This window comes from Equus przewalskii, chromosome 3 (genome assembly GCF_037783145.1).
Source record: "Equus przewalskii isolate Varuska chromosome 3, EquPr2, whole genome shotgun sequence".
Taxonomy (NCBI): domain Eukaryota; kingdom Metazoa; phylum Chordata; class Mammalia; order Perissodactyla; family Equidae; genus Equus; species Equus przewalskii.
Window position 1 is genome coordinate 76,437,719 of NC_091833.1, and position 14,901 is coordinate 76,452,619.

At 38.4% G+C, this 14,901-nt stretch overlaps 1 protein-coding gene across 15 annotated transcripts in view; it reads right to left on the reverse strand.

Moving 5' to 3' along the window:
• CRACD (capping protein inhibiting regulator of actin dynamics) overlaps window positions 1-14,901 on the reverse strand; it is a 308,280-nt gene that overhangs the window by 155,215 nt on the left and 138,164 nt on the right. The gene's annotated exons all lie outside the window — the stretch shown is intronic.

A 14,901-nucleotide genomic window follows, 5' to 3' on the forward strand; every position in this document is an offset into this window, starting at 1 on the left:
GGGATGGTACAATTCACTTAGTCACCTTCAACCTCAGTGTCCGAAAGATAAATTGAGGATTGTAATGCTTATGCAGTGAGCAAACTCCTTGGGAAAAAAAAAGTGCTAACCAGAGCACCACGAATGGTTTCTATCCAGCAATCAATGAGTATCTATTGCGCTCTCTCTTTGCATCGTAAGAGATGCTAGCGACTGTCAGAGACACAGAGATGTCACATTTAGACTTGTTTCTCAAGAGCTCATAGTCTAGCTGAAGAGAGGAGATACATAGAAAGGTAAAGTAAAACATTCAGTACACAGAGTATTTTAAACTCCTAATTCAGTCATATAAACAAGTTCAGAGCAAGGAGAAAATTAACGGATTCTTATCAATCAGTTTTTCACACTTTCTTCCCCGAGTATGATCACATAAGGGTGGCTTTCTTAGTGCCCTCGGGTTTACCTGAGTATTCTAAAAATTTATTCAATTGGTCATTCAGTTAAACCTTCCTTTCCACTGGGTGGTACTTCCTTTATATATAAAGCCCCAACCCCATCCCCAAATTTAAAACCTTGCTTGCTGGCAGTGGAATGAACCACTGTGGAAGAAAGAAAACATTCCTAACAGTGCTACCTACGGTAGACTCTATGACTTTATAGGAGTTGCTCTCTGAATTAAGACTAAGGATAGCAAATACATGACATTGTCCTCCTATCCTGTGCCCAGGGAAGGTATCACTTATTGATCATCTAATTACTTTCCTACTCAGTGCAAATATAGCCCTCAATCTTTCTTAACACAGTAGCACTGGCAGCCACTGGTAAATGATCAAAATCGACTTACGATATGGAGGCCATTTCTATTTAAAGTCAGATTTTGTGTCTCCCTTCTTAATAAGCTAATTATGTCATACAACATTTAGTCTTCTGGGTTCAAAATGTGATGAGTAGAATATGATCTCAAAGAGAATATGATCTCACAGACTGACAGCTACGCCCCAGGATCCAGTTTCCCTTTCCTCAATGATGCTGAACTCCAAGATTTTCAGCTGGGTACCCAGCCACCTGCTAAAAAGTTTACAGCTAAGTTCTGAATAAAGGGATACAAGTAACTTCTAGGACGTGTGCCTAAAGGGAAGGCATCTGCTGTTTTTCTTCCCCTCCCTCCATCCTGGTGCATAGGACATGGACGTGGTAGCAAGTCGTCTTGGACCATATGGATGAAACACACACAATAGAGATGGCCAAGCAACATGGAGAAGGAACTTAGGTCCCAGATGTCCTTATGGAGTAAAGCCACTATATTGTCCCTGAACTGTCTACCCTGAGCAGTCAACCAGAGAGAAATAAACTTCAACTGTATCTAAGTTACAGTTATTTTGGATCCTGCTCTTCTCTATGGTCAAACTTACCTCCTAACTAGTAAAATAAGCACAGAATAATTTACACTAACCTAGAGGTCTGATTCTTTTATCAAGAACAAAACAAAATGGGAGAGTAAAAGGAAGTTTCCAAATAAAAATCAAAGAAAATATTCTTCTAGTCTGCCTTAAATATTTTTAATGGCGAGAAACCCACATTCCTGTAAATTCTGGATTTATCCAGAGAAGAGGTGAGCAAGAACACATGCACACTTATTGTATATCTGTTTATAAATCTGTTCATATGGAATATCTCTAAGTTCATAGGTACAACACTGATCCATGGGAATACCGTAATCTGTTTCAAAACCATAAACCCTGAATTTCTGCCATCAGAAATGGCAAACAAATCTGAGGACCTAAGCAAATAAATAAAAGAAAGCATTTTTTTCCACAATGAGTACTGGACTTTTAACTTCCAGTCCTGTCCCCAACACACACACACATGCTTGTGTGCATGCTTGCACGCTCACACACACGCATGCTCACAGACACACACATACATGCATACAAACAAAACATTTAAACAGGCTATAAAAGAATTTTGGAAAGTTCATGGGGGCCTAGTAGTCTAGTTTGGATGATTTCAGCTCTTCTAAAGTACATCCCCACAGCCCCTGTCCCACCTCAATCCATTCCTTACCAGAACCGGAATCTGAATACCAGTCTGGATGGTCGTACAGCAGCCCAGCACGGCTCTCCTGCCACTCTCATCTCATTTCATGGTAGGAACATACGCAGGGATTTAAAAGGCCAATATGAACAGATTTTATGTCCCATAACTCTTTCTGGGTGAGCGCATTATTTATTTTTGGTGGGTGGGGGAAAGAAAGGGAATCTGACGTCCTTTTAATTTTTAATGTCAGAATCTAGTCAAAAAAAACCCTCTTAAGAACCCAACTTCACTTGTTCTTTTCTTCTCTTACCTCAGGCCTCATCTTTCCCTGGCTTACTCTCAGGCAAAGGTAGCCAGGAATTACAAAAGACTATAAAGATCACAATGATTCATTTTTCTCTTCTTCTATCTCATTAATTTCTTTTCTCTGTTTAAACATATATCGTCTTAGGATGAGACCTAAAACCCCACCCATCAGCTTAGAACAGAAAGATAAAGGGAGAGTCTAATGAATCTGTTTGCCTGCTGCTAAAGAAACTCATTCAGTGAAGCTGGGTAGATGGATTGCCAGATCCCAATAATAGACGATTCTTAATCATAAGAAAAGGAATGGTAAAAATAAGTGAGCAAAAATAACCAATAAAAAGGTCAAACAGCTATGGCTAGAGGGCAAACCAGAGAAGCCTCGGTACTCAAGGACCCCAAATCAAGGGATGTGGACTGTCATGTGTAAACTATTAAGGAGAAAGGACATTCTAGCCTAGAGATCTTGCCACTCTGTGACAAAGGAGCGCCAGGTTGTTCCCTAGGCTAGGCGATTATGTAGGATTATGCAGGCTGCTCCCTGCATGAGGATGCCCAGTCAAGTATGCTAGAGGTGAATGAAATCCAGCTTTCCTGCCATTCACCAAGTGCCAGGCTAGGTACTGTAGCACAGGGCTGTGTCCACCTGAAGGAAAGGCAGTCTTGTGTGAATAGGCACAAGGTTTCAAGTCATGGGCCCATGGGGCTACATCTTTCCAGAGAGGGCACTGTAGGATAGCAGAAAATGCCACCCAAGAATATGCCACCCCCAAAATATGCCACTTTAGCATAAAGATTATTTTGAGCTGAAGGCAACTGAGAGGAAGTAGATACAAGAAATGCTCTCTGCTCTCTATTTGCCTAAAAGCAGGACATAAATTTACAAAGGTGTCCCTGCCCCCTCCTCTTTCTACCAGAAAGGACAAAAGTTAACCACCAGAGACAACTTTAGACCTGCGCCAGTCTAGAGATGCACCAGAGAAATCTACACAACAAACCTTACTAACTAGCTCTTATCATCCATTAGTTTCCCCATATATTTGCCTTTTAACAATTTGCTGCCCCTAGAAACTCGAAGTCTTTTTCCTTTGTCTAGTCACTTCTCTAAAAATTTATTGTTCCTCTGCTAAGATACCATATAAGCCCAAGTTCTACCCATTCCGTGGAGTTACTCATCTCTGGGTACTCCCATGTGTAAGTGTGATGCACATGTTAATAAACTTCTGTTTATTTTTCCCTTTTCCCTCATTAATCTGTCTTTGTCAGGCCAATTTACAGGGTCACAGGTGGAAAACCAAGGAGGGTAGAAGGAAGAAGAATTTTTTCCTCCTCTACAACACCTGTGTCTGGTTCTCAAAGAGTAGTTTTGTCCCAACGATTAGAAGGCTGGTAGCCCCACAACGGAGGTAAGTACTAGATGAACTCAAAAAAGAAAGAGGATGATTGGGGGTACCATCTATGTCCCCTCTCTCAGAAACAGGATACCCTGGTCAGAAGGTAAGGCTAAGGTGAGCACAGCCAGCTTCGTAGGTATGTAACCTGTGCAGTCCCAAAGGGCCCTGCATTTGTTTTAATGCTTTGCTTGCACTGTCTTAAAATTCTTAATTTTTGAACAAGAGGCCCCACGTTTTCATTTTGCACTGGACCCTACAGGTTATATAGCCATTCCTTAAGGTGAACTATAATGACCAACGCAAAGATATAGAAGAAAACAACAAAAAAGAAAGAATAGGAAGTGTCTTGCAGAAGACTGAAGAAATCAAAGGAAAATTTAAACCTAGATTAGGAATGCAGAATGACCAACAGGAAAGCACATATCTAATCAGGAGAAAATAAAGGGAAGGTGGAAACAGTATACTGAAGATCTATACAGAAGAGATGAAAGGATGACAGACTCCTTTGAAGAAGATTCCTATGAGGAAAAATTTGTAATTTTAGAAAAGTGAAGTGAAAGCTGCCCTGAAAGTACTAAAAAGAAATAAGTCACCAGAGGTAGATGGGATATTGAGAGAATTATTTCAAGTCACAGAGACTGAATCTGTCAAAGTCCTAACAAGACTATGCCAACAAATATAGGAAACAAAACAGTGGCCTACAGAACAGAAACACTCACTATGTATCCCAATACCCAAGCAAGGAGATGCAGTCACTATAGGACCACTGCTCTCGTTTCCCATGCAGGTAAGTGATGCTCAAGCTGCTGCAATGAAGGCTTTTACCTTATGTGGAGCAAGAAAGGCCTGACGTCCAAGTTGGATTTCGAAAAGGGAGAGGCACGAGATCTACGTGCGATTATTTGTTAGCTACTGGAGTGCTGCAAAGAGTTTCAGAAGAAGATTAATCTATGTTTTATAGACTATAATAAAGCCTTTGACTGCGTGGATCATGAAAAGCTGTGGGCTGCTCTGAAGGAAATGGGCGTCCCTCAGCACTTGACTGTCCTGATGCATAACCTGTATTATGGACAAGAAGCCACTGTCAGGACAGGATGTGGAGAGACAGAATGGTTTCCTCTAGGCAAAGGTGTCAGACAAGGGTGTATTTTATCTCCCTATCTGTTTAATCTGTATACAGAACACGTCATACCAAAAAATGGCCTAGACTCAGATGAAGACAGAGTGAAAATTAGTGGAAGAAATATCAACAATCGAACATATGCAGATGACACCATCTTACTGGCAGAAAGCAGTAAATGAAACAACTTCTGAGAAAACTGAAAGAAAAAAGTGCCAAAGCAGGACTGCATTTGAACATCAAGGAGACAAAATCATGACCATAGAAGAACTACACAACTTTCACGTAGACAATGAAGATACTGAAATGGTTATTTTGTTTTCCTTGGTTCAGTCATCAGTTGAAATGGAGACCGCAGCCAAGAAATCAAGAGAAGACTGAGACTTGGGAGGACAGCAATGAAAGAATTAGGAAAGATCACCAAGTGTGAGGAAGTGTCATTAGAGACTAAGGCCAAGAACATCCACACCCTTGTATTCCAATTACCATGGTCAGGTGTGAAACCTGGACATGAAGAAGGCTGACAGGAAAAAAATCAATTCATTTGAAATAGGGTGTTGGAGGAGAGCTCTACAGGAACCCTGGGCTGCCAGAAGGACGAACAAGGGGTTCCTAGAGCAAACTAAGCCTGAACTATCGCTGGAGGAAAAAATGACAAAACTGAGGCTGCCCTACCTTGGGCACATCAGGAGAAGGCAGGATTCTTCGGGAAAGACAATAATGCTCAGAAAGTAGAAGGCAGCAGGAAAAGAGGAAGACCAAACATGACATGGACGGACTCCATAAAAGAGCCTTAGGCATGAGTCTACAGGAGCTGAGTAGGGCTGTTGAGGACAGGACAGTGTGGACATCACTCATTCACGGGCTCGCCAGGAGTCAGAGCCAACTTGACAACATGCGACGACAACAAAGGTGAAGATAGCATGGTAAAGTGCTGAGGAGATAGAAACTACTCAATGCTGTAGGTTCTGGGAGCGAAGTTCCGTATGCAATTCTGGACTTGGGGGTGTAGGAAGGAAGGGGCTTCAAGAAGCTACTGACCAGACCCACCTGGAATACATGGGCTGATAATTACACAATACCCAGGACGTGTCATGGAAAAGGGAAGACTTAGATAACACTGCTGGGGTGAGAAGCTTGGGATGGTTCTTTGTAATCCAATCACTCCTCCTACAAGTATGAACATATTGTGAGGATTTGAGTCCCTCAGAGAATTACTCCCCAGGTACCAAATAACACAAGTACCCCAGGGGAGTGACAGTCCTTTCCACTCTTGCCAGCCCCTCAATGATTATCAGTTGGCTGCCAGCACAAGACAGCATGAGGGGAAAGACAAAGAGAAACGTCTTTACCACCTGGTTGGATCACAGACACTTCTACTCTCTTCCTTAATAATGTGAAAATTTAGGATTTGTCATATGTGTCTGCCCTCCTATCTACTTCTTTCTATCTTTCAGCATTTTATCCTTCTTTTTAAATTCTTATTACAATGTGTAATATTACCAAAGCTAATTTCCTATAGGAAACATTCAAGAAACTTTATTCAGATTTTATGTATCCCTGCACTAATTCAGCAATTAGACATGTGATTAGGGTGAAGCATACTCTCACGGTGAAAATTAAACCTTTTTGAAATTTCAAATTGACAGCATAAATAAGATTTTAAGACTTAGCCTACTATTATCTCTAGGGGATAGAATTATAGGTAATTTTTATTATTTTCTTTATATTCTTACTTCTTTTCAAAATGCTTTATAATGATCATATTTTACTTTTATGATTAGAAAAAATAAAAATTATTTCAAAAGATTTAACCTGAGTAAAAACTATTTCTATGTGCCTTAGAAACATCTTTTTCCATACAAACTGCTAATATACTAATTAGAAATCATTTTTACCTACTCATTAAAGCTAGTTCCTTAATGACTTCTATTTGGCAATACTTTGACAGCGTAGCTAAATTGTTGCATTCTTTCATCTTTGAAAGCCTTAAGAATGTCACTTAATTTTTCAAATTATGGGTTTGAAAAACACCAGGGGAAAAAAAGCAAAAATCACTCATAATCCAATTAACTGAAAAAATCATGTAAAACAAAAAGCAAAATGCCCCAACCCCAGTTTTCCTACATATAAACAGACTTATCCACAAATATACCTTTTTTAATAAAAAAGGGATGATAACATTTCCACTTTTTCACATAAAAGTATATCACACACATCTGCACTGGGCAGTACGTATATTTGGATCTTGTCCTTTTTTATGACTGTCTCAACCATAATTTTTTAGCCAGTTTTCTTATTATTGAGCAATATATTGTTTCTAATTTCTTGTTATTGCAAATATGGCTTCAATGAACATCTGTATGTGTATTTTTATATATAATGATATTATTCTGCAAAATTTTTAAGAGTGCTCTTCTTCAATTAAAGATGATAGACATTTTTAATCTTAATAAATGCCATCAAATTAGCCTCTTAAAAGGTCGATCAATTACACTCTCATGTAGTGTATAATTGCTCACGTCCTTTATCGCACTTAACATTATCACTTTTTCCAACTGTGCTTAATCCTATTCCAGAGAAAATGTTTTCATTCACATCCCCAGAGCATCTTTTCATATATTTTTTGCCCATTTGTGAAACTTCCGTAAATGTGTTTGGATCCGCTGGCTGTGTTTCTACTGTCTTGCTCTTGTTGCTCAAAGTCCCAGTACATAGTTATATATTCTAGTTGTAGGTCCTTCTAGTTCTTAAATGTGAGCTACCACCACAGCATGGCAACTGACAGACGAGTGGTGTGGTTCTGCTCCCAGAACCGAACCAGGACCACTGAAGCAGAGCACGACAAACTTTAACCACTAAGCCATCAGGGCTAGCTCCACTCTTGAATACTTCTTGATGTTAGTTGAAATGAGTCCTTCACAATGCCCGGTGCCCAGTCTGCCCTTAGTCTGAGGGGACACCATCATCAAAAGACATACCAGCTTTATTAACTTAAGCTTTTAACATTTTCACACCATAACACAAAGGAATAAAAGACATCTATCCACTATTAATGACCAAAAGTCTAAAGCTTTAACAGTGCTCTGGAATGTTCAAATATCAAGAGAGATGGCTTAATGGAAAGCATCACACCACAGCACACACAGCCATGAAGTTCTTTTCTCCACGTGAATAATTTCATATGTACACACAGCAAGAAGAACCACAGCACACGTCACCACAGTGTGAGCAGCCTTAAAGAGACAGAGCCATCGACTCTCACCGGGACACTTTTAAATAATTACATAGAATACTCTCCTCATCCTTTGTAAAAATATCTGGATGTTAAAAAAATCTGAAATAAAATATACAAAAAAATGGCAAGAGTTTGGTTAGAATAGTGAGTTTGAGGGATGTTTTTTCTCCTTTTCTTTAAATTCTCTAAATGGTATTTTAATTTCATCATTTAAAAGTAAATTTTAATTCTGAAATTAAGAGAGTGGTGATGGTTGCACAACTCCGTGAATATACTAAAAACACAGAATCGTACACTTTAAAAAGGTAAATTTAATGATAAGTGTATTATGTCTCAATAAAGTTGTTATTTTTATAAAAGTCAAATTTTAAGTTAAAATACTATACTGCAGGGGCAGGAAACTCTATACTTTCTGCTTGATTTTGCTGTGAACCTAAACTTGCTCTTAAAAAAAGGGTATTTAAAGAAAATTAAACTGCATTCTTTGTTAATTTCTCATTAATTTTATGCTGAAAGTTCTGGAAGGTAATAGAATACATAAAAGCTACAGCATGACAAGCCTCCTTGCAAAGCCTTGTTCTTGGCAATGATATCTGATGAGCAGTTAGTTGAAAGTAGCTTCCTAGAGTATCAGTGAAATGAGTGTCAGCATATTCAAAAACTTTTGGGTGACTTTTATCCTAGGGCAACTTATGGATCCTGTGTAGAGTGATCTATGCTCCCACTATGCTTATTACAATTAACAGTGTTAATTTGGGGAAGGAGATATCCATTCCTTCTCTTTCTATTCTAGCTCAGCTTCTGAGGGTCCCAGCTGATGATTAATGAGAATTTCGTTGTGTAGAACTATTTCATAGGAAAAAAAATTAAGTTATAGGTTAATTAAAAAGCTACAGAGAATAAATTAATTCCATCGATCACTAGCACAATGTAATGGCCAAGAGCACTCTGAGGACTAGCTATTCTTTTAGAACTTTCTATTTGAATGCCAAATCAGAAAGAAAGGAAGAACTTGCAAGAAATATTGCATCTAGGATGCTGAATAAGACGTCAGAGCAATCATCAAGATACAAGTGGAATTACTTTATTATAATGAATTTGGTAAAAATAGACTTCTGAATGTTTTAAAGTTTCTACTCTTTGAAAGGAAATAATAAAAATAAAATCCATTTTTATTCCCAAATCACGAATAGGAACAAAAGAATATTTCTGTGTTATGGTGGTGGGGGCTATGCAAAGAGCCACTACTCTCAACTTGGGATCCTAAAAGTCAGAAGTTTAAATTAACTTTCAGTGATGTAAATCTGATCCTGGAAGATCAAGGAAGAGAACACTTCTTTCTGGAAGGAAACTTGAGAAGTTCTTAGGGAGTGAGGGATAAATCACATCAATATCGGTTAGACTTTAAACTAAGGGCATAAAGAAATGCCAGGTTCTCTCTAACCAAGCCTATACCTCAAACCAAAATTAACGCACTGCTACAAGCATGAAAAAGGTTTAAACAATATTTGCCACAAAATTTCAGCATTTCTCCTATTTCAGTGTGCTACCTTGATAGTGGCTTTGTGTGCCTATCTCATTCAAGCGGCTGTGTCTTCCGATCACCTTCCCACGATAGTGTAACCTAGCAGGAGCATCTGTGACTGGAGGCAACTTTCTTGAGGATTTGTCTTGCCTGCTATCATCAAGCTGTGGGGCCTGACCTGCCCAAAATGCCTCTCTGCTCTGAGGAGCTGAGAAGGAGCCCACCAAAACACAAACAAACAAAAACCCGGTAGCTGAAATACAAGGAATCCACTTGATGAACAAAAAACATAGGAAATTTTTGACGGAACCTAAGTGATCTATGGCTGCCCAGGTTTTACTAAATTTGAATCACCAATCATCAAAATGAAAACCAGTACCCGAGGTAATACTTTGGTCTCATTGTAAAGTGTATTATTTTTTTCTATGCCATTTATTTTTTCCTTCAACTTTAACAGCACTAATCTTCTACTCTGACTTCTTTTTTTTAAGTCAGCATGGGGAAGGGAAAAATTTTCTTTTTCTCTCTTACGGACACTAAAAGGACATGGACATGGCTCTGAGAAAAACGACACTTGTGAAGCAGCACAGAACACAGTGCCTGGTACTCGGTAGGTAATAAAAAAAAGCCCAGAAGTAGAGAATAGGAGCTCTGTTTATGAAGGTTTTATGGATCTATTTCTTCACAGGTACTAACGGTTCAGCACATACTTTCTTTCCTTTTTTTCCTTCCTATTTCCATAGTAAATACTACCCCCAACCCCATCTAAAGAACAGATAGAAATATCTTGCTGTATTACAGGAGAGTAGGAATGATGAGTCTGTTTCTTCCCAGATTAAAACGCTAGAGCCAACTTCTGGTGTCAAAGACATAAGATACACAAACTCTCTCAAGAGAAAGTGTCTTCTCCTCTCTTCTTTTTGAGGTTCAAGGTCAATGGGCTGCACAACTTCTCATGTTCAAAGGAATAATAGCTTATAATATATGGCAGCTGTAATGCCATTATATATATGGCAGTATAATTTTTTTTCTCTAATCCAAAAATGAAATCTGGTTTGTTTGGGGTTTAGGTAAGAGAAACCTGAAAAACCTTTATAGCTCATATAACAACAAACAATCATAGAACTGTGTAGATGAATCACACAGCAAAGTAAATTTGTGATGTCTAACGAGGAAAGACAAAAAATAATGGAGTCAAAGGGAGTCACTTCATCAAGAAAAATAAAAAACATTTCCTAAAAAAATAAAATTCACTCTACACAATAAGGAAATAGGGAGGTCTAACAGACTTTGTAACCTCTCTAGAGATGTTGTAAAAGCATCATGGTATGAGTCACAGAACACTATTCTGGGGCCAGGCTTTCACAAACACACTGTCAAGTCATATCGGCCCAAGGGTGTGTGTTGGTGAGGTGGGGCACAGAGGAAGAGAAGCTGAGTGCAGACATAATGAAGAACTCTGCCAAAGCTCTTGTTTACCCTAATTTTGATATCTACTTTCTCAAAGGGAAAAGTCTATAACGTCCAAATAAGCTATCTTCAATCTACTTTTTCTTTTTAAAGAGAGAGCAACTCTGCTCTGGATAAAATAAACAAAAACATGTAACACCCAGGAAATTAACCAGCAAGAATGAACCAAACACATATCCTTTTCATTTCTGCCAAGAAACGTGAGGTAAACCCAATTACGGGTAGTCTCCCTATAACTCATTTGAAGGAATTCTGCCAAAAAAAAAAAAAAATCAAAACGGGAGTTTGAAATCAAAATGTTCTGATCACAAATAATGAAAATAGATGTATTTCAGGGCTCATTCAATGCAATATAATATGATAATTCTTATTTATATGCTATTTTTGAAGGATGAGGTTATGTTGTGTATTGGTTTGATATGATTCCAAATCTTATTTATGACTTAAGCGAAGTTGTTTTAATCCCCTTGTTTATGACAGAGACAAAAAACAAAGCTGTTTTGACATAAGAATGAAGTAATTTGTGTCAGGATGTCTTCATCTCATCTGTTGTGTTGATAAAAACTCAGTAGCTCAGCTGATGACAAGGCTGCTGGGCGCTTATCAGTATGAACATGTGGAGAAGCAACTAGGCAAGGGGACATTCAGCCTATGAATACCCAGAGTCGGTGAGACTTGTTCGAGAGTTTCTGCCTGGGCAACGCACTCTTTGCTGACCTAAACAAACTCTCTGAAGACCTTGGGACACTAGCTTCTCCTGTGGTCAGGGCGACTCCCTTATCAGTTGTGGAAAGCCAGCAGTGGGCCCCACAAAGATTATCTTGCCCACTGACACCGGCGCCAACCGTTCCCTAGCAACGAGCTCTAGCAACAGGAGACTTTTATTCTGCGCTGGCAGCTGGAAGCCAGCTCTCGGTTGGTTTAGCCATCTCTCCCAAGTACCTACTCAAATAAAAAGATACACCTCGATTGAATTTGGACTTTATTCCTTTCATCTCCTCTTGCCTGGAACAACAGTGTGATTAATCTATCATTGCTTTGAAGTATATTATTTCTTTACTGGCTTATTAAGAGAGATTATCCTGTATGCTATTTTGGCTTATCAACCTATCATAAATCCCATAGCAAACCTGCGTTAAATAAACTATTTGGCAAAAACAGTCTCAGTCTCTGAGCCTAATTTTGTCCCCCAAAACAAAACAGGTTAACTAAATGTTATCCCGATCAGTATTAAAATTTTTTAAAATTAAGGCATTTTGAATGGAAGTTTTTCTATAATAGATTATACATTGAATAGGATTGTAAACTGCTCGTGATGTCTCAGGACCATGACGTCTACAGGGGAAAGTGAAGGACACAGGATGGTCTGTCTCTCTCAATGATCCTTCTGCCTTAAAACATTTTTGTGCCTGTTTTTAAATAAGTATTCTGCCTCCTTTCACATTTTTACTGTCACTTCTTATTAGGTCGGTGAGTCTCATAATTCCTTCTCCTTTCTAATTTATTGTTTCTTGTGCCTGTGAGACAGGAAATTAGTCAAGTATGATAGAATCGTATGTGAAGAGAGAATCACTAAGTGCCTAGCAAAAGCCTAGACTGCTCCCCCAGGAGTTCAGAGGATGACTGGCATCTGTTTTAGCTGTCTTTGCTTTGCTTTGTTTTCCTTACAGCTGGGTGCTTCACTGTGTCCTAGACAGTTGAGATTACTGTACCACTTATTTATGGTTAAATCCAGGTATTTTTGTACACTAAAAACAACAGGGAAAAGATGGCTTCTGTCTCTTTAATTTGCAACTCAGGGTAGCCTTTGTACCATACCTGAACCATCAGCACTCAGAGCCTCACTGTGGACATTCTGTGTAAGTTTAGTTTTCTCCATGGCCATGATTTTGTTAAATGTTACTGAAATAGAAAGTACAGCATGCAGTCTATGAGCACAAACCTTATGAAACTGGGAAAAAAAGTGCCCTACCCTTATGCCATCAATTTTGTCCTACACCTCCGACTTCAGGGAAAGAAAGCACATTACCTTTCATCATGTTGGTGCATATAATATGTAATAAAATGTAAAAGATGAACAAAGTGATACCTGTAATAAAACACTGAGATTATGATGGCATTTCACAGTCTATAAAAACCGCACATTCACTGAATTACAGCCTCGATCAAATTGCTGACCCCTGCCCTGAGGGAGAAGTTCAGTGTATTCCTCACACCTGAAAAGGAAAGGTAAGTGAGTTCAGATATGCTTTCTTTCACTGTATTAATAAAGTCAATGTTTACACTGCTTGAAACTGCGTAACTCCCAAACTATGCCTAAGAAAAATGTATCTTGCCAAATTTACAATCCTCTCACACCTCATCTCTTCTGTTTCAGAAATGCTCTCTAATATCCAAAGATTTGTATTCTGCTATTCCAGTACAATTTCTCATAATATTTTCAGGGTGAGAGAACAGGTTTATAAAACAATAATAATGATGATGATGACGAAGATGATGATGATTTTTCTTTTCTTCCTGTATTATTTTCCAAGTAACTCAAAATTCTTTGTAGATATTCATTCTCAAAGAGGTTGTTTATTAGGGGAAAAATATCCTGAATTGATAAACTAAGGCAAAAATAATTTTTTAAACATTTGAATTTATATAAGGTCAATTTTTATCTTCCTGTTTTACCAGATATAACACATTTCCATTCTAAGTTCTGTTTCTTTAGAAAAATTAAACTTCATGTGCTTTTCTTGCTTACACCCACAGTTCCTTTAGCACTCATCTTCCTATTGGTATAAGTAATCACCTAAATTGTCTTAATACCCTAATGTCATATATTTTTAATCTTTCTCACACTTCTTCAAGTACCAACCACATTTTTTCTTTTTTTTTTCCTGCTGAGGAAGATTAGCCCTGAGCTAAGATCCGTTGCCAATCTTCCTCTTTTTTTGTTTTTGCTTTTTGCTTGAGGAAGATTAGCCCCAAGCTAACATCTGTGCCAATGGCTGACAAATGGTGTAGATCTGCACCTGGGATCCAAACCTGCAAACCCAGGCTGCTGAAGCAGAGTGTGCCAAACTTAACCACTAAACCACGGGGCCAGACCCCAACCACACTTTTGAAGCATTCATTTCTTTGCATTTCTGTAAACTTTAAACTTTTGATCTTTGTAATTTGTATAGCTTTATCAGCTATTTCTTACAACATTTTGCCATGAAGCTTGCGTACATCTTTTTCCTACATATTTACAGCCATGTGTTGACTACACCCTTCTGTACACCTTGAAACTCCCATATCCTGGCACAGTGGCTGTAGTAAGCAAAGTGTACATCCTCCCTGCTTCTCCATCACAGCATTAAGTATTTCCTTAAACTCAAAATATCCTTTACACGACCTGTTCCTTTCCAAAGTCTTCTTCTATTAAAGGAATCATATCATCCATGAAAAATCTCAAGTAGAAAGACAAAACTGAATAATTTTCTTACACCTTTCATCAACATTACAACTTAAGAGTCTCTTCCTTTAAAAATTCCTAAATTTATTACTTCCATCCCTCTCTTAACGTTCTTGAATTTGTCGCTACAATAATGAACACAGACTCAGCATGAACGTCATGTCTCCATTTAGACTTAGCCAGATCTGTGTAGGAGGTTCGAACCACTGGAGGAGGTCAACTCACTTTCAGAGAACTATCCCGATTTCCTATGATTTTACTTCTCATTTTGCTTACCTGTGAAACATAAGCTATAACATTAATGGTTCCTTATTCAATTTTGATTCCTTTTATGTACCTCTTAGCTGCTTTCTTAGCTGAATTACTCTGTTAGTGCTAATCTTAAATCCA